This window comes from Tachyglossus aculeatus, chromosome 21 (genome assembly GCF_015852505.1).
Source record: "Tachyglossus aculeatus isolate mTacAcu1 chromosome 21, mTacAcu1.pri, whole genome shotgun sequence".
Taxonomy (NCBI): domain Eukaryota; kingdom Metazoa; phylum Chordata; class Mammalia; order Monotremata; family Tachyglossidae; genus Tachyglossus; species Tachyglossus aculeatus.
Genome location: NC_052086.1, coordinates 80,582,458 through 80,603,210, shown reverse-complemented (window position 1 = coordinate 80,603,210; position 20,753 = coordinate 80,582,458). Strand labels below are relative to the sequence as shown.

General features: G+C 44.3%; 1 protein-coding gene and 1 non-coding gene across 12 annotated transcripts in view; one reads left to right on the top strand and one right to left on the bottom strand.

Annotated features, from left to right (window-relative positions):
- RBFOX1 (RNA binding fox-1 homolog 1) overlaps positions 1 to 20,753 on the top strand; it is a 2,849,206-nt gene that overhangs the window by 912,026 nt on the left and 1,916,427 nt on the right. The gene's annotated exons all lie outside the window — the stretch shown is intronic.
- On the bottom strand, positions 7,857 to 7,961 carry LOC119943160. Its single transcript, XR_005455634.1, has one exon. It is a non-coding gene; the product is annotated as a U6 spliceosomal RNA (small nuclear RNA).

Here is a 20,753-nt window from a genome sequence, read left to right as displayed (position 1 = left end):
GCTTACGGTGTGCAGAGCACTGTACTAAGTGCTTGGGAAGTACAAGTTGGCAACATATAGAGACAGTCCCTACCCAACAGTGGGCTCACAGTCTAAAAGGATTCAGAGCTTTCACCACCGTGGTCCGTGTTCAATTCCCAGTGAGGGAAGTTCACTTTTCCCTCTAGTCTGGAAGTTCCTTGCGGGCAGAGACCATATCTACCAAATGCATTATATTGTACTCTCCCAGGTAAACACAGTATAAAGCAGTCAATCCATCTATCAATCAGTTATATTTATTGAGGGTTTGCTCTGTGCAGAGCACTGCAATATAGGTTTGGGAGAATACAAACTTGGTAGTTGGTAGACTTGCTCCCTGGCCACGTGACCCTTACAGTCTAGAGGGGGAGACAGATATTGCCTCCAGCCTGGAACTCTCTCCCTCCTCAAATCCAACAATTACTCTCCCCTCATTTAAAGCCTTATTGAAGGCACATCTCCTCCAAGAGCCCTTCTTTGACTAAGCCCTCCTTTCCTCTTCTCTAACTCCTTTCTGCATCGCTCTGCCTTATTCCCTTAATTTATCCCCTCTCCCAGTCTCACAGCACTTATGTCCATATCTGTAATGTATTTAGGTCAGTGTCTGTCTCCCACTCTAAAAAAAATGGTATTTGTTAAGCGCTAACTCTGTGCCAAACACTACTCTAAGCACTGGGGTAGATATGAGGTAATCAGGTTGTTCCACATGGGGCTCACAGTCTTCATCCTCATTTTACAGTGAGGTAACTGAGGCCTAGAGAAGTGAAGTGACTTGTCCAAGGCCACAAAGCAGACAAATGGTGGAGTCGGGATTAGAACCCATGACCTCTGATTCCCAAGCCCGGGCTCTTTCCACTGAGCCATGCTGCCACATGGGTGATGCAGAAGGAGAGGGAGTAGGAAAAATGAAGGTTTAGTTAGGGAAGGCCTCTTGGAGGAGTCACAATTTTAATAAGGCATTGAAGGTGGGCTGTACTAAGCTCTTGGGAAAGTATAATACAACAGATTTGGTAAATGTGATCCCTGTCTGTAAGTAGCTTACACTCTACAGGGGGGAGACAGACATTAAAATAGATTAGGGATAGGGAAAGCAGGAGAATGAAAGAATATTTACTAAGGTATTGTGGGCCTGGAATGAGTATCAAAGTGCTTCAGAGGTACCCGGGAAAATACATAGTGGATGTAGAGGGGAGGGTGGACAGGGGAAATAAAAAGCTTAATCTGGAAAGATATTTTGGAGAAGATGTTACTTTAGGAGACTTTTGAAAGTGGGGAGAGTGGTGAACTGTCAGATACAAAGGGGGAGAGAGTTCCAGGCCTGAGGGAAAATGTGGGCAAGGAGTGAGGCTCAAACAACTAAATAAATACCTTTGATTGATTGATAAGGAGTAATGAGAGGTGTACATATGTAAATGCTAGGGTTAGCTGCTAGGTGAATCCGGTCTGCGTTGTTGGGAATTAGATAGAGAAGGCTTGCTGGAGGAAGTGGAATTTTAGGAGGATTTTGAAGACGGGGAAGCAGCATGGGAATCAGGGAATCTGGATTCCATTACCAGTCCTGGTATTGACCGACTTGGTGACCATGGGCAAGTCATTCACCCTTTCTATGTGATGCCAATTTGTACTTCCCAAGCGCTTAGTACAGTGCTCTGCACATAGTAAGCGCTCAATAAATACGATTGATTGATTGATTGATTGATTGATTCTAAAGCCTCAGTTTCTTCAACTGCAAAATGGTAATGAGGGGTGTTACTTCATGGCCTTTTCTTGAGTTCGGAAATAGGAAGTGATTAATAATATTGAACTATTAATCAATCAGCACAAATAAGATTCAACAATAGAAACTTATTTACATGAAACAATTAATGTTATGTTAATTATATTATCATTATCATCGTCATTATGATTATCATACCCACTTGAAAAGAGTGAACCCAGAAACCTGCCACTCGAATACTGGGGTTCGATATGTCTCAGAATCTGAGCTACATCGCCTCTGCTCAAGCCGAGAGCCCTGGGGTCTCCAACAGTTTCCTCAGGAATTAATCACTGACTCTGATTGATTCTACATCCCCTGTAGTTCTGAAAAGCAAAGAGCAGATTATCTCCAGCCTATTAAAGTTCATTACTGACCCCACTGTTTGTAGGCCCTCCATGGAGTTTTTCTCCTTTTCTCCTCTGGTCATCCCACTGTCAGGATAGAGGAAACTTGGAACAATTTGTCCCTGATGGACTTGCTGAGTGTTTAGACTACTATTGACATCATCATATGTAACAGGCTTTGCTGACGTTTGTCTTTTAGTTTTTTGACAGATTTACAGCGAGAACCCCAAAGCAAAAGAGACCTTATAAAACTCCCCCCAAATACTTATTATAATTAATATTTGATGTAGCTGAAGATTACAATAGTGCCCGCCCAGCTTCCAATCAATCCAACCATCAGTAGCTTTTATCGAACAACTACTGCGTGAAGAGCATTCTATCAAATCAGTAGATTTCCACAGAGTTAGTAGACACGATCCCTGGATCCCTTCCCTCAAGGAATTTACGATGTAGCGGGAAGAGGCAGGAAACTAAATTACAGATGGAGAAAGTAGTAGAGTATATAAGCGCTTCATGGATTGTGAGAATTTCAGTGTTTAGATGGAGTGGAAGGACTGAAGTTTTTTTGGTTTGTTTCTAGTTAAGAACTTACTATTTGCCAGGCACTGTGCTGAGTGGTAGTGCTGGGGTGTCCCACATGGGGCTCACATTCTTAATCTCCATTTTACAGATGAGGTAACTGAGGCACAGAGAAGGTAAGTGACTTGCCCGAAGTCACACAGCAGGCAAGTGGCGGAGCTAGAATTAGAACCCAGATCCATCAGACTCCCAGGCCTGTGTTCTATGCACTAGGCCACGCGTGTCAAGTCGGGGCTTAAAAGTGGGGAGACGAGCTATTTCTTGGGGCTGGCCTCCTCAGTTTCAACTAGCACATCTCTGTGGATGACTCCCAAATCTTCTTCACTAGCCTTGACTGCTCTCCTTCAGATGGAGAGGGATGGATTTTGGCAATGTTGTGGAGGAAGAACCCACAGAATTCGATGACTGACTGACTGACTGTGGGGGTTGAGAAATATGGGGGAAGCCAAGATGGCAGGTTTAACAGTCGCACCGAAGCTGCATTTTTTATATGTTCCTTGGGATTTCGACCTCTTCTTATTTCCTAGGACCATATTTTCTCCACCTTACTCCTTGAGGAAAGTAATCAGAGCCAGTGGTCCACATTTCCTTCCTACCTCCATCTCTCCCTTCTGGTCCCTAACCTCCCACCACCCATGGGACCAAGGATACTACTGCAGCAAACAGATGTGGGTGCCAGGCTGTGAAATTACTGAACCTCCAGAATCACTTTAGAAGCAATAGGACTCTACTTAGCCTCCAATAGGTCCTAAAGCCCAGAGATTCTCCTGTTACTCTAACTGAGGTAAAGAGAAATTTATTCAGTGTTCTCAGGTTCCTGCATCCCTATCGTCTCCATTACCCTTCTACTGAACCCCTGACATAATTCTGAAGATGAAGAGGTCATTGGGGACTAGCCTGCTCTTCCCCTTCCAGGGCTGGCTGCGGGAAGATCATGGACAAAGCACTCCCTCACCTTCCTGTGGCTTCCCAGGACCACGTTGTGTGTCCCAGGTACCTGGAACTTCTCTTCCAGCCCCTACCACTGGCAGACACCAAGATCAATAATGTTGTGTTCCTAAGTCTAACGATAAAAATATTTCTGGTTCAAACCACCTTTCACCAGTTCTAATACTCTCCCCGCAGGACAATCTATGTTTGCTGGCAGGCATGCTAGGGCTCCTATTCCTCTGGTACTTCTTTCTCCTTCTTCTCATAGGACATTTCAGGTTCCTGTCTCACCTCCTCCAAGACCTTACTCCACATCAGGGGCAGGAGTTCCAAACCTCCAGGGATCTTAACTTTCACCTGAGATCATCCCTAATCCCTCCCTGTGCCATGTATCCATCTAGGATCCTCAGGAAAACCTTTTCCATTATCCCACTCTTTCAGGCGTACAGCTCCCAACTCTCACCTCTAAGACAGCTGAGGGTCTTCTTTTCCAATCACCTGCCTCCCCTCCACCCCCCGGCCTTTCTTCCTCCCCAATCTTTCTCTCTGGTTGGTTCAATTAATGTTTTACACTTTCTTCAGAGAGGGTCACTCTCTAGGCTTCCTCCTCCTTCACCTAAGGCTACAACCCTCTACTTGCCAGGAAAGAATGTTGCCCAGCTTCTGATGGGCTCATTGAGATTTCTGTGATGACCTTAGCTGTGAACTTTAGTTTGGCCCACCCCAGCTCCCCAGTACTTCTGCGTGTACTCTGGCATTACTGTGATGTTCATTTTTATCCATTAGACTACAAGTATCTCTAAGGCAAGGATAGGGTCTTCTACCTCAATTTTGCTTCTCCAAGTGCTTAGTACAGAGCTCTGCCCACAATAGATGTGCAGCAGGTACTATGTATTTAGTAACCTTGGCCATGGCCACCAGACTTGGGTGGATGCTGTACGCATAAAAGACTTCCGATTTGCTTTGCAAGAAGGAGTGTCTAGTGTGTATATAAAGAGTGGGATTGGTGAAATTAGATGGTCTTAATTGGGATTTTGGGGAAGTTTTAAAGGAGGGGAGGAATGTGGATTGATGAATAATAATTAATAATAATTATGGTATTTGTTAAGTGTTATGTGCCAGGGACTGGACTAAGCGCTGGGGTGGATACATTTAAATCAGGTTGGACCCAGTCCCTGCCCTACAAGGTGCTCACAGTCTTAATCCCCATTTTACAGATGAGGTAACTGAGGCACAGGGAAGTTAGGTGTCTTGCCCAAGGCCACACAGCAGACAAGTGGTAGAGTGAGGATTAGAATCCATGTCCTTCAGACTCTCAGGCCAATGCTCTATCTACTATGCCATGCTGCTTCCCAAAGAAGGGGAGCATGCTACTCCTGAAGAAGAGGATAGAGGGAATTCCATTCATTCATTCGTTCATTCAGTCGTATTTATCATCATCAATCGTATTTATTGAGTGTTTAATGTGTGCAGAGCACTGTACTAAGCGCTTGGGAAGTACAAATTGGCAACGTATGGAGACGGTCCCTACCCAACAGTGGGCTCACTGTCTAGAAGCCTGGGATTCCAGTAAGGGATATTTACAAATGAAATGGCTTATAGTCAGGAGCATCATAGAGCAGTGAGGATACCAGAGGTGAGGAAGGAGATGGCAACAACAAAAACAGTCAAAATATTTGGGGTTCTGCATTGCAGATCCATGTATTAAATGTAGAAAAATATCCCTTCCTGAACCTTGAGTAGGGATATTTGTATGTACTTGAATAGGGAACTTGTACTTCCCAAGCGCTTAGTACAGTGCTCTGCACACAGTAAGTGCTCAATAAATATGATTGATTGATTGATTGATAAGGTGGTCCCTGGATCCCCTGGCTCTGTGGGAACCACTCTGTCCCATCCTTCTGCCTTTGGCTTCCAGGGGGCATCTCTGCCGCTCCCAGGACGAACAGCTCCACGATCTGGGATCGTGTCGCGGCGTGTTCCCATCCACTGCTACAGAGTGATGCCACAGAAGCCCCAAGATACGTCAGCGGGGTTAGGAGGGGAATAAGGTCAGGAAAAGTGGTTTGCCGCCAGGACTCAGGATTAGACTCCCCCCCCGCTTTTAGATGCCCCCCTTTTAGACTGTGAGCCCACTGTTGGGTAGGGACCGTCTCTATATGTTGCCAACTTGTACTTCCCAAGTGCTTAGTACAGTGCTCTGCACACAGTAAGAGCTCAATAAATACGATTGATGATGATGATGATGACTGGCAGAAAGCAAGAGTCAAAAGGAGCAATAGCTGGGGGGCAGAAGCTGCATGTGGGGCCTGTTTTGCCCCCACAGGGGAGGGGAAAAACTGGGCTTCAGGCCCAAGCAGAGGAAGCAGAGCAGGGGACTGGGAGCAGGGCTGGGTCAAACCCACTTGACTCTTATTGGTGCTGCCATCTGGTGGCCACACTGACAACCGCACGCAGAGTGTCACGTAGAACCCATTCCTTCATTCATAATAATAATTTTGGTATCTCATTCAGTCATTCAATCCTATTTCTTGAGCGCTCACTGTGTGCAGAGCACTGTACGAAGCGCTTGGGAAGGACAGGTTATTTTATTTATCTATTTATTTTATTTTGTTAGTACGTTTGGTTTTGTTCTCTGTCTCCCCCTTTTAGACTGTGAGCCCACTGTTGGGCAGGGACTGTCTCTATATGTTGCCAACTTGTACTTCCCAAGCGCTTAGTACCGTGCTCTGCACACAGTAAGCGCTCAATAAATACGATTGATGATGATGATGACAAATTGGCAATATATAGAGATGGTCCCTACCCAACAGTGGGCTCACAGTCTAGGAGGGGGAGACGGACAACAACACAAAACAAGTAGACAGGTATCAGTACCCATTCCTTCATTCATAATAATAATTTTGGTATCTCATTCAGTCATTCAATCGGATTTATTGAGCGCTGTGTGCAGAGCACTGTACGAAGCGCTTGGGAAGGACAAGTTGGCAACATATAGAGACGGTCCCTACCCAACTGTGGGCTCACAGTCTAGACGGGGGAGACGACGGACAACAACACAAAACAAGTAGACAGGTTTCAGCACCCATTTCTTCATTAATAATAATAATTTTGGTATTTCATTCATTCATTCAATCGGATTTATTGAGCGCTTACTGTGTGCGGAGCACTGTACTAAGTGCTTGGGAAGGACAAGTTGGCAACATATAGAGACGGTCCCTACCCAACAGTGGGCTCACAGTCTAGAAGGGGGAGACAGACAACAACACAAAACAAGTAGACAGGTGTCAGTACCCATTCCTTCATTCATAATAATAATTTTGGTATTTCATTCATTCATTCAATCGTATTTCTTGAGCGCTTACTGTGTGCAGAGCACTGTACAAAGCGCTTGGGAAGTACAAGTTGGCAACATATAGAGACGGTCCCTACCCAACACTGGGCTCACAGGGATTTGTTAAGCTCTTCCTATGTGCAAAGCACTGTTCTAAGCACTGGGAAGGATGCAAGGTGATCAGGTTGCCCCATGTGGGGCTCACAATCTTAATCCCACAATTTTAGCACACAGTAAACACTCAATAACTACGATTGAATGAATGAATCCCCATTTCACAGATGAGGGAACTGAGGCAGAGAGAAGTTTAGTCACTTGCCCAAAGTCACCCAGCTGACAGGTGGCTGGGCCAGGATTTGAACCCATGACCTCTGACTCCCAATCCCATAGCCTTTACACTGAGGCACGCTGCTTCTCTGCTGTTTACTCCATTCATTTTATTTGTACGTACTTATTCTATTTATTTTATTTTGTTAATATGTTTTGTTTTGTTCTCTGCCTCCCCCTTCTAGACTGTGAGCCTACTGTTGGGTAGGGACCATCTCTATATGTTCCCAATTTGTACTTCCCAAGCGCTTAGTACAGTGCTCTGCACACAGTAGCGCTTAATAAATACGATTGAATGAATGAATGAATGAATGTTTAAATTCACTCATTTAATCGTATTTACAAATAAGTACAGTGTTCTGCACACAGTAAGTGCTCAATAAATGCGACTGAGTGAATAAATGCATTATTCATTCATTCATGCAATTGTATTTATTGAGCGCTTACTGTGTGCAGAGCACTGTACTAGACGCTTGGGAAGTACAATTCGGCAACATATAGAGACTGGTCCCTACACAACAATGGCCTCAAAGTCTAGAAGGGGGAGATAGACAACAATACAAGTAAAAATATGGAATGCTTCACAAATTTGCGTGTCATCCTTGCACAGGGGCCATGCTAATGTACTCCATATCATTCCAATTTTAGTGTATATGCAACTCAGAGGAATCTTAGCTGTTCAGGTTTAGTCAATCATGGTATTCGTTGAGTATTTAATAGGGATTAACACTGTGAGCCCTGTGTTGGACAGGGACTGTGTCTATCCTGATAATAATAATAATAAGAATGTTGGTATTTGTTAAGCGCATACTGAGTGCCAAGCACTGTTCTAAGTGCTGGGGTAGATACAAGGCCATCAGTTCGCCCCACATGGGGCTACCAGTCTTAATCCCCATTTTACAGATGAGGTAACTGAGGTCCAGAAAAATAAAGTGACTTGCTCCAAGTCACTCAGCTGACAAGTGGCGGAACTGGGATTAGAACCCACAACCTCTGACCCCCAAGCCCATGTTCTTTCCACTAAGCCATGCTGCTTATCTACCCCAGTACTACCCTGACACACAGTAAGCACTTAATAAATACCATTTAAAAAAAACAACAACATTTCAACAGCACTGTTCAAACCAAATTCACGTAACAGGAGAGCTGTAAGCACAGTAAACCATTTCTTTTTTCTATGAATTTTGAACTGTCCACGCAAGAAGCACGGGCAGAAAGTTTTCCCAGTTTGGGGGCTCCCCAAATAGCCCAAGTGCTGAATATGGGTCCTTAATTCCTGAAGACTTTGCTCCCCTGTTACATGAATTTCGTTTGAACGGTTTTGTTGAGTCAGATGATATTTAATAAGCGCTTACTGCGGAATTTTTTTCTGTCCCACAAATGGAACTCCTTCTGGACAGGTTTCTGCAAGACGACTTGCAGAGTCATCACTCAGAAAGGATGATTGAAGCACTTGGAGTGATTGATAATAATGATAATTGTGAAATTTGTGAAGCGCTTCCTCTATTCCAAGCACTACAGGTACACTATGATCCGGTCAGGCAAAATCCCCGTCCCATATGGAGTGAAGAGGTAAAGAGAGAGGGAGAACAGGGATTTTATTCCCATCTGAGGGATGAGGAAACTGAAGCCCTGAGTAATTGAATGACTTGTCCAAGGTCACACGGTAGGCAAGTTGAACAGGTGGGATTAGAACCCAAGTCTCCTGCTTCCCAGGCCCTTGAAGGCTGTGCTGGTTAGGGGAGGCGCCCAACATTGCAGGGGCGATTTGACCCGATGAGGGCTGACTAACAAAAGCACTGGATGTGTATGTTTTGGTAGCTGTCAAAGCTGTGGTTTCACATTTGGACGATTTCTGGAATCAAGCCTTCTGAAATCTGGAATCAAGCCCTGAGGTGGCTGTCTGACGGAAACCTGAAACAACATGGCTCAGTGGAAAGAGCGTGGGCTTTGGAGTCAGAGGTCATGGGTTCGAATCCCGGCTCCACCACATGTCTGCTGTGTGACCTTGGGCAAGCCACTTTACTTCTCAGAGCCTCAGCTACCTCATCTGTAAAATGGGGATGAAGACTGTGAGCCCCACATGGGACATTCTGATCACCTTGTATCCCCCCAGCACTTAGAACAGTGCTTTGTACATAGTAAGTGCTTAACAAATGCCATTATTATTATTATTAAACCTGCACATGAGACTGGATACTGGATGGCCCCCTGAATTAAAGGCCCTTAACTACCTATGTTTTGCCCTGGCGCTCCTGCCATTTACTGGCTTTTTATTTTAATGGTATTTGTTAAGCGCTTACTACGTGCCAAGCACTGTACTAAGTGCTGGCGTAGATATAAGCTAATCAGGTTGGACACAGTCCATGTCCCACATGGGGCTCACAGTCTTAATCCCCATTTTACAGATGAGATAGCTGAGGCACAGGGAAGTTAAATTATTTGCCCAAGGTCACAAAGACACATGGTGGAACTGGGTTTAGAACCCAAGTCCTTCTGATTTCCAGGCCCATGCCCTATCCACTAAACAGCACTACTTCCCGTGATGGCTCCGGTTTGTCTAGCGGTGGGCAGATCATCTCCTTATGGATTTGATTTTCCCTTTTTATGATATTTTAAAGACCTTACTATACATCAAGCTCTGCTTGCCCTTCTAAGTGCTGGGGTAGATACAAATCAGTCAGATCAGAAACAGTGCACATACAACTTACAGTAAAATATTTATTTATTTTTACTAGACAGTAAAACTTCCTGTGGGCAGGAGACATGTCTACCAACTCTGCTAAACTATACTCTCCCTAGTCCTTAGGACAGTGCTCTGCACACACTAAGTGTTCAATAAATACAATTGATTGATTGGTAATTAGGAGAGAGAGCAGATAATGAATACTGAAGATAGATAATAGATAGATAATGATAATGAAGATAGAGAACTTAATTGACCAAGGTCACACAGAGCAGACCAGTGGTGGAGCTGGGATTAAACCCAGGGCTTCTGATTTCCAGGCCCGTGCTCTTTACAGTGGGCCACGATGTGTTCTTTGTTTTGCTTTTCTCTTGGCTTCCACACTCTCACTAGGCCATTCTGTGTATTATATTCAGCCCTGGTTTACAAAACAGGGGCGATCCCAATGGTTACTGCTGCTGCTGAAGTCTCAGAAATTCTCTTCTATGATCCCAGACTGTAACTGTTCAATTTTGCAGCACCCGCCCCTGGGCACAGGGACAACAGACAATGAAGACTAAACCTAAGCCATCACCATTATTGCAACAATAACTCAAGTACACCTTCTTCTACTGATGGAAACATTGGTTTCCTCTTCAGCACTGGTGTCTGAGGAGTGTTCTCCCTGAATAACAAGGGGATGGAAACATCTTCCGTAGTAATAATGATAATAATAATTTTGTTATTTGTTAAGCGCTTACTATGTGCCAAGCACTGTTCTAAGCACTGGGGAACATACGAGGTGATCAGGTTGTCCCATATGGGGCTCACAGTCTTAATCCCCATTTTCCAGATGAGGTAACTGAGGCCCAGTGAAGTGAAGTGACTTGCCCAAAGTCACATAGCTGACACGTGGCGGAGTTGGGGTTAGAACTCATGACCTCTGACTCTTTCCACTGAGCCACGCTGCAGTTCTCTGCACACAGTAAGTGTTCAATAAATACGATTGAATGAATCTTCCTGGAGATGGGATTTTAGGAGGGCCTTGAAGGTAGGGAGAGCTGTTCCCTGATGCATTTGAAGGGAAAGGAAGTTCCAGGCAAAGGGAATATCATGATCAAGAAGTTGAAGGTGGGAGCATTGAGAGTGAGGGAACAGCAGAAGGTGAGCTTGGAAAGGTTGAAGAATGCGACCTGGGGTGACTAGTCATGTCCCGCCACTGCATTTTCGTGAATAGAGCAGGAGTGTCTCTCTCCACAGAACTCACTGTCATGGACACAATTTCAGCCCTAGCAGTGTCATCTTCAAACGGAGGACAACTCTATTATTACACGAGAAGTGTTTTCTTGAAGAAAAACAGTCCTCAACTAGGCCGAGCAATGCAGCAGATAGCAGTCCAGAGTTGCTCTGGCAAAGGAATTCTCAAGGAGATGATCTTTCTCAGAGATATTCAATTCTTCACGGGCCAGAAAAGCCAGCAGTTGATACTAAAAGCTCAGGCGGGGGCTGAGGAGACTTTCTATGCTGATTGACCTTGATCCAATAATTAAAATGACCCATTCAGAGAATTTTGTCAGGGGCCATCCTTGCCTCTTAAACACTATTACGTGAGCCTAGTAATCGAAACTACCAGGCATGATCTCCCTAAAATCTCTCTTGCCCCTCCGCAGGCCCTCCCTCCTCCTGACCCTTCTAAACTTTCCCATCCTTCCTAGCAGCATCTCAGAAGGCGAGCTCCTGCCATTCCTCAGTATCCACCCCCTCTATTTGAGCATCTGACCCTATCCCTTCGCACCTTATCGAAACACTTGGCCCCTTCCTTTTTCCCTCCAAATTGCCACCTTCAACTGTTTGCTCGCTAAGGGCTTCTGTCCCATGGCTTCTGTTTGATTTCAAACATGCTCATGTCTCACCTATCTTAAAGAAAATCTCCCTTGATCCCACAGCTCTCTTCAGTTATCACCCCATCTCCCAACTACCATTGCTCTCCAAACTCCTTGAGCTAGTTGTCTACGACCACTCTCTCAAGTTCCTCTCCTCCAATTCTCTCCTCGACCCCTTCCAATCTGGCTTCCATCCCCTTCACTCTACAGAAACCACCCTCTCAAAGGTCACCAATAATCTCCTTCTTGCCAAATCCAATGGCTTCTACTCCATCCTAATCCTCCTCAACTGCTCAGCTCCCTTCCACACTGTCGACCACCCCCTTCTCCTGGACACATTATCCTACCTCGGCTTCACTGAAAATGTCCACTCCTGGTTTTCTTCCTATCTCTCTGGTCGCTCATTCTTAGTCTCTTTTATGGGATCATTCATTCAGTTGTATTTATTGAATGCTTACTCTGAGCAGAACACTGTACTAAGTGCTTGGGAGAGTACAATATAACAATACACAGGCACATTCCCTGCCCACAGTGAGCTTACAGTCTGGAAGGAGAGACAGACATTAATATAAATGAATAGATTACATATATGGACGTATGTTTTGTCGGGCTGGGAAGGGGATCAATATAGGGAGCAAGTCAGGGCGATGCAGAAAGGAGTGGGAGAAGGAATAGAGGGTTTAAGGAAGGCCTCTTGAATTCTCTTCTGCCTAACTGTGGGGGTTCCTCAAGGTTCAGGTCTGTGTCCCCTTCTATTCTCCAGGTACACCCACTTCCTTGAAGAACTCATTTGTTCCCATGGCTTTAACTGCCACCTCTTTGCTGTCAATTCCCAAATGGACATCTCCAGCCCTGATGTCTCTTCTCAGCAGTCTCCCATTTCCTCTTGCCTTCAAGACATCGCTATGATAATAATAATAATAATAATTTTGGTATTTGTTAAGCACTTACTATGTGCTAAGCACTGTTCTAAGTGCTGTGTAGATACAAGGTAATTAGGTTGTCCCACATGGGGCTCACAGTCTAAATCCCCATTTTCCTGATGAGGTAACTGAGGCACAGAGAAGTTAAGTGACTTGCCCAAAGTCACACAGCTGATAAGTGGCGGAGCCAGAATTAGAACCCACAACCTCTGACTCCCAAGCCTGTGCTCTTTCCACTGAGCCAGGCTGCTTCTCTATACGGTTGTCCTGTTGTCATTTTAAATTTAGCATGTCAAAAACTGAACTCCTTATCGTCCCACCGAAATCCTGCCCTTCCCCTAACTTTCCCATCCCTGTGGACAGCATCACCATCCTTCCTGTCTGCTAAGCTTGTAACCTTCTCATCATCCTTGACTACTCTTTCTCATTCAACCCACATATTCAAACCATCACTAAATCTTGTTGGTTCAACCTTCACAACATTGCTAAAATCCATCCCTTCCTTTCCATCCAATCTGCTAGCACATTAATTCAAGCACTTATCCTATCCTCCCTTGATTACTATATCAGCCTACTTGCTGACCTCCCTGCTTCCTGTCTCTACCCACTATATACCATCTTCATTCTGCTGCCTGGATCGTTTTTCTACACAAATGTTCAGTCCATGTCCCCGAACCCTCAAGAACCTCTAGGGTTGCTCATTCAACTCTGCACCAAACAGAAACTCCTTACCATCAGCTTTGAGAAGCAGCGTGGCTCACTGGAAAGAGCCCGGGCTTTGGAGTCAGAGGTCATGGGTTCAAACCCCGGCTCCACCAATTGTCAGCTGTGTGACCTTGGGCAAGTCACTTAACTTCTCTGTGCCTCAGTTCCTTCATCTGTAAAATGGGGATTAAGACTGTGAGCCCCCCATGGGACAACCTGATCACCTTGTAACCTCCCGAGGGCTTAGAACAGTGCTTTGCACGAAGTAAGCGCTTAATAAATGCCATTATTATTATTATTATTTAAATCACTCAATCACCTTGCCCCTTTCTACCTGTCCTCACTGCTCTCCTGTTACACCAACTTCACTCCTGTAACACCAACCTACTCACTTTATCTCGATCTCATCTATCTTGCTGCTGACCTCTCACTCACATCCTGCCTCTGGCTTGGAATACCTTCCCTCTTCATATCCGACATAAAGTTCCTATCCCCGGCTTTAAAGCCTTATTGAAGGCACATCTCCTCCAGGAGGTCTTCCCTGATGGCACCCTCTTTTCCTTGTCTTCCACTCCCCTCTGCATTGCTCTGGCCTGCTCCCTTTATTCATCCCCATCCCCATAGCACTTAAGTACATATCCATAATTTATTTCTTTATAGTCATGTCTGTCTCCCTCTCTAGACTGTACGCTCATTGTGGGCAGGGGTTGTGGTTGCTATATTGTTATATTGTAATCTTCCAAGTACTTAGTACAGTCTTCTACAGTACAGTAAGCACTTAATAAATATGATTAATTGATTGCTTGAGCAAAGCAGCCTGCGAGGATCTTTTGCCTCACTCCCTCACCCACAGAGGCATTCCTCGGTCCATTTCAGATCTTTAAGACTCAATGATCATAGGTAAAATACATTCTGAATTTACTTCTTCACAAACTTGATGACATTTTCTTTCCCTTTCCTTCCCTCCTCCTCTTCTTCCCCACACTTCCTATCATTCTCCTTCCCTTCCCTTCCTTTTCAATTAATGAATGTATGGTATTTATTGAGCATTTAGTATGTGCAGAGCACAGTACTTAGCACTTGGGAGAGTACAATGCCACAGAATTAGTCAAAACGTTCCCTGCCCCATAACAAGCTGACTTTCCTTCTTTTCTTCCTCTCCCCCTTCTTTTCTCTTTCTTTCCATTTCTTTCCCTTCTCCCCCCATTCCCTCTCTCCCTCTCCTTTGCCCCGAGTTTCCTTATCAGTAACGCAGAGGGAACCAGGCTGCCCTTCCCTGTCCATCACATGCAGAGCTTTACTGCTGGACCCGTTCTGTAGAATGGCAGCTTCTTTCCAAATTTTCCAAAGCGGCTGTGTGCCGAAGAGCTGCAAGTAAGCACGGCAGTGTTGAACAGTTCCTCTGGGCTTTGCTGGATTTCCTTTGGCATGACATGAGCCTAGGGAGGGGGCATTTTTGAATATTTTTATGCTGTTTTGATTTTGTAAATTGTAATTCAAAAAATCCAATCAGTGCCAGCAGGGTAGCACCAAAAAGCTTCTCCAGGAAGCCATTAGACCACTTGGCCAAGAGCGAGGGGGGCCTGCTATAAATAAACATTGCAGGGGAGCACTTTTTGGTACAAGTAGAGAGGCCTCATCAAATACAAGACTTAGGAAAAGAGCAACAAAATATTCCACATAGAAGGATGGAAAGCAGCCTTAGCTAGGGTCCTTTCTCCTTGGCTAGGTGAGCCTACCAACACTGGTCTGTTGTACTCTCCTAAGTGCTTAGTACAGTGCTCTGAACACAGTAAGTGCTCAATAAATACAACTGATTGATTGATTAATTGTTGGAGAACCCTTGCCCTGGAGGCCCTGACAGAGCTCTGCTGAGGGCAACCAACAGATCCTGAGTGAGGGCCACATCCCACTCCTGCCCACTCCATTTTTCCTCCCACCTTCTTCCTGATTCCCGTCCCACCCAGCTTCCTGAGAGGTGGGTCCAGCCAACATTAGACTGTATCCCCAAAGGTACTGGACAATAATTAATGCGATCAACTCATCTTCCCATGGAAGAAAAGAGGAAGCTTTCTCACTGTGCCTTGATCTCCTCTACCTCATCATCGACCCCTCACCCATGTCTTGCCCCTGTCCTGGAACTGCTTCCTTTCTCAAATCTGACAGACAATTACTCTCCCTGCCTTCAAAGCCTTATTGAAGACACATCTCCTACAAGAGACCTTCCCTGACTAAGCCCCCCTTTACTCTTCTCCCACTCCCTCCTACATAGTCCTGACTTGCTCCCGTTGTTCATCCCTGCTCCCAGCCCCACAACATTTACATTCAATCATTTTTATTGAGTGCTTACTGTGTGCAGAGCACTGAACTAAGCACTTAAATACACATCTTATATACACATCTATAATTTATATTAATGTCTATCTCCCTCCCTCTAGACTATAAGCTCTCTGTGGGCAGGGAATGTGACTGTGTCTATTGTTGTATTGCACTCTCCCAAGTGCTTAGTGCAGTGCTCTGCACAGAGTAAACCCGCAATAAATATGATTGAATGAATGAAGCCACCACGAGGACGCAGCACAGTCAAACTAGGCTTTTGGAATATTTTGTTTTGTTGTCTGTCTCCCCCTTCTAGACTGTGAGCCCGTTGTTGGGTAGGGACCGTCTCTATATGTTGCTGATTTGTACTTCCCAAGTGCTTAGTACAGTGCCCTGCACACAGTAAGCACTCAATAAATACAACTGAATGAATGAATGTAAAGCAATCAATCACTTGTATTGAGAGAGTACCTATAATCAATGAATTGTATTCACTGATCACTTACTCTGGGTAGAGCAATAAACTAAGTGCCTGGGAGAGAACAATATAAAAGAGTTGGTAGGCATGTTCCCTGACCACAGTGAATTTATAGGAAGTCTGCAGAGGGCACAGCCTGTTACAGTCCCTCTAGACTATAAGCTTATTATGTGAAGGGAATGTTTCTACCAAGTCTGTAATATTTTATTCCCCCAAACACTTAGTACAGTGCTCTGCACACAGTAAGCTCTCAGTAAATACCACTGATTCATTCATTCATTCAATCGTATTTATTGAAGGCTTACTGTGTGCGCAGCACTCTACTAAGTGCTTGGGAAGTACAAATCGTAGACATATAGAGACAGTCCCTACCCAACAACGGGTTCACTGTCTAGAAGAGGGAGGATGACAGATGGTCTACAAAGCACACTTGGGAGAGTACAGCAGAAGCAGACACCCATGCCGAGCCCTCAAGGAGCTTACAATTTAACAAGAGAGATGAACAGACAAAAATGATTCCCAAATATCTGGAGGAGGAAGAAAAAGAGTTCAGCAAAAGACATCAAGGAGAGGGCTAGAGGCAGGAGTAGAACTGGGACTAGATTGACTCCCTGCTGTGTGACCTTGGGCAAGCCACTTAACTTCTCTGTGCCTCGGTTACCTCATCTGTAAAATGGGGATTAAGCCTGTGAGCCCCACGTGGGACAGCCTAGACAGCCTCAGTGCTTAGAACAGGGCTTGGCACATAGTAAGCACTTTAAAAAATCCCATAATTGTTATTACTATTACTCCCAGTCCCATGCTCTTTCTAATAGCAGCGAGAAGCAGCATGGCTCAGTGGAAAGAGCATGGGCTTTGGAGTCAGAGGTCATGGGTTCAAACCCTGGCTCTGCCAATTGTCAGCTGTGTGACTTTGGGCAAGTCACTTAACTTTTCTGTGCCTCAGTTACCTCATCTGTAAAATGGAAATTAAGACTGTGAGCCCCCCGAGGGACAACCTGATCACCTTGCAACCTCCCCAGCGCTTAGAACAGTACTTTGCACATAGTAATTGCTTAATAAATGCCATTATTATTATTATTATTATTATGATTAATAGGCCACCCTGCCTTCCTGATAGGATGCTGCGCTGTTTCTAAAATGGAATTTCCTGGGTATAGTTGACAGTGTCTTCACACTCTTGGCCTTGGACATTACAGTAGGTCTCTTGTTTCTGTTTCAAGTTGGGTGACAGAAGTTAAGGAAGGTAAAGAGTTATCCCAATTACCTACTTTAAACCAGGGTGGATCAGTGCTGGGGAAAATAGCTGATCATTTCCCCTGAATTATCCAGATTAGTAATTGCTCAATGCTCCACTCTACATGGCCAAAATAACCCAGCTTCACAGTGTACTGGGGGCTAAAATTGTGTCAATTAGAGAAATGAACAGAAAGTCTTTAAGAGAAGTGGTGTAGCAGAAAGAGCACTGGCCCGAAGTCAGAAGACCTAGGTTCTAATCCCTGCTTTGTCACTTGTCTCCTGTATGATCTCGAGCAAATCGTTTAGTTTCTCTTTGCCTCTGTAACCTCATTTGTAAAATGAGGATTAAGACTGTGATTCCCACATAGGGCACAGATTGTGTCCAACCTGATTAGCTTGTGTCTCCCTCAGTGCTTAGTACAGTGCCTGGCACATAGCAAATGCTTAGCGAATACCACTTTTTTAAATAAAGCAGTAGAACATTTATCAGAGAATGATGCTTACCATGGGCTTGGGTATGTATAATAGCCCATTGTTGGGTAGGGACCGTCTCTAAATGTTGCCGACTTGTACTTCTCAAGTGCTTAGTACAGTGTTCTGCACACAGTAGGTGCTCAGTAAATACGATTGAATGAATGAATGAATGAACAGAATTAGCAGACCCATTCCCTGCCCATAACAAGTTTACAGTCTAGAGGGGGAGACAGACATTATTATAAGAATAAAATCAATTCTGAAATCCATGAGCAATTCTTACAGTAGATAGCATTAAGGGAATGTGAAGTGAGTGCTAAAATGAGCTTTCTTTAGCAGGTACCCCTACTCTGAATTTCAATATGGATATGGATCATAAGTAAATCCTCATTGGCCTTGTTTCTTCCCTTCCTAGAAATGCTCCACTTTTCAGTGAACGTGCAAGTAGGTAACTCCTTCCAGAAGGTCACCACTGATATAATTCTGCTGTTTCAGATCAGCCTGTTGCTCCGATTCTCTCCTCACCCACACCAGTCAGGAGAGAATCAATGTGGATCTAAGTGTTTTACAACAGGTTAATAAGAAACATCAGCTCTTACACAGTTTAAGTAATGTATCCTGGCTCAGACAGTTTCTGGGAAGACGGATCTGGCCCTGATATTGACTGAATTATTAAAAATCACTTTGGGGGCCGTAAAGTGGCAGTTTTAGACCTAATCAGGTAATGAACCCATCAGGGTAAAAGACAGCTTGGCTCTCGGCTATTTGCTCATTCAATGCATTTTATGGATTTAAGGCATGAACTTTGCCAGGGCTTGGATGGGACTTAAGATCTTGTTTAAATTTTTAATGGGGGAGCAATTTGTCTTGCAATTTGGAATTATGCCTATTACGCATTTGATTTATTTCATCATCAATATCGTATCATTGTCATCATTATCGACCACAGATCTGTCATGAGCAGATGTGTAGAAGCACAAATGAGCACACTCAGGACACTTCATTAAGTGTTTCAGGGGTCACAGAGTTTGGAAAGGTAAAATTCATGCCCTTGTTAAGGAACATATCCTTTACTTGAGGACTGCATCAAATATCTTTTGATCATTTAAGGAAGAGTAGTTACTGAAGCATTAAAGAATCCTGGTTCACAGCCCTTAGTAATCTTAAACATTATGGAGTGTTTTCTTTCATTTTTATTTTAAATGCATGTACTTATAATTGATTTCCTCCACTTGGTGGTGTTTGATATATCTGCCTATTACACAGTTCCATGAAAGTAATCTACTTTTAAGCTGTATTTCAATTTTTCTTAGTAGCATCTGTTGTAATGACTATTCATTCAATTGCATGTATTGAGCACATACTATGTGCAGAGCACTGTAGTAAGCACTTGGAAGAGTACAATAGAACAGTAAATGACACATTCCCTGCCCACAGAAACTTTACTGTCTAGAGGACAAGGACCATGTTACACAATGGAAATTTCTCTTAGTATTTCTTTGAATGATTTACCTATTATGGCTATAATTTCTTAATTTGCAGAGACATCAATGGACTGTTCATCAGTTTACATTTTGATCTTATAGTTCATACATCCGTTTAGATCATATAGTCATAGGTCCTAGTTTAGTGCCAGGGGACACTTAGGGAAGTAGACAAGCAGTCAGCTTTTCTTCTGCTTTTCATAGAATTTCTGTGAAAAACCTGGGCTGGCCCCTGATCCTACCAGCCCGGGCCCCTTTTATACTAGCAATGCAGAAACCAAGTCTTATTATATTTTAGAAAGGCTGTAGTCATTTTATAGAGATGCCTCTAAATTAGTCAATCATTGAGGAATTTGCCAAACATAACGATTTCAGTCCATGATGTTGGAATGACTGTGGTCTAAGCTACTCTCTCTCTCTCTCTCTCTCTCTCTCTCTTTCTCACTCTTATTCTCTCTCTTATTTTAAATGGTATTTGTTAAGTTCCTATTATGATAATAATAATAATAATAATAATAATAATAATAATGCCATTTGTTAGGCACTTACTATGTGTAAAGCACTGTTCAAATTGCTGGAGGGATATAAGGTGATCAGGTTGTCCCACGTGGGGCTCACAGTCTTCATCCCCATTTTACAGATGAGGTAACTGAGGCACAGAGAAGTTAAGTGGCTTGCCCAAGGTCACACAGCAGACAAGTGGCGAAGATGGGATTCGAACCCTTGACCTTTGACTCAGGAGCCCATGCTCTTTCCACTGAGCCACACTTCTTCATGCCAGGCACTGTATTAAGCGCTGGGTAGATTCAAGCTAATCAAGTTGGACACAGTCTATGTCCCACACGGGGCTCACAATCTTAATCCCCATTTTTCAGAAAGCTAAATGAGGCACAGAGAAGTGACTTGCCCTAGGTCACACAGCAGGAGACAAGGGGCTGAGTGGGGATTTGAACCCAGGTCCTTTGGATTCCTAGGCCCCTGGTCTATCCACCAAGGCCTTGCTGCTTCTCTATCCATTGAGTCTTTGATTAGAGCTTGTTGTGGGCAGGCAATGTGTCTGTTATTTGTTATATTGTACTCTCCCAAGCACTTAGTATGGTACTCTGTACACAGTAAGTGCTCAATAAATATGATTGACTTAGTGAGTGACTGAGGAAAGGTGCCTACAGATCACCTGGACCTTGGGGCTGGTTTCTTCTTGACTGAAGCCCTGCCACAGTGGAGCCTTCTTCCCTCCACACCAGTGGGGGCTGTGGAGGAGGAAATGAAATAGGGTGGCAGACACTTTGCTG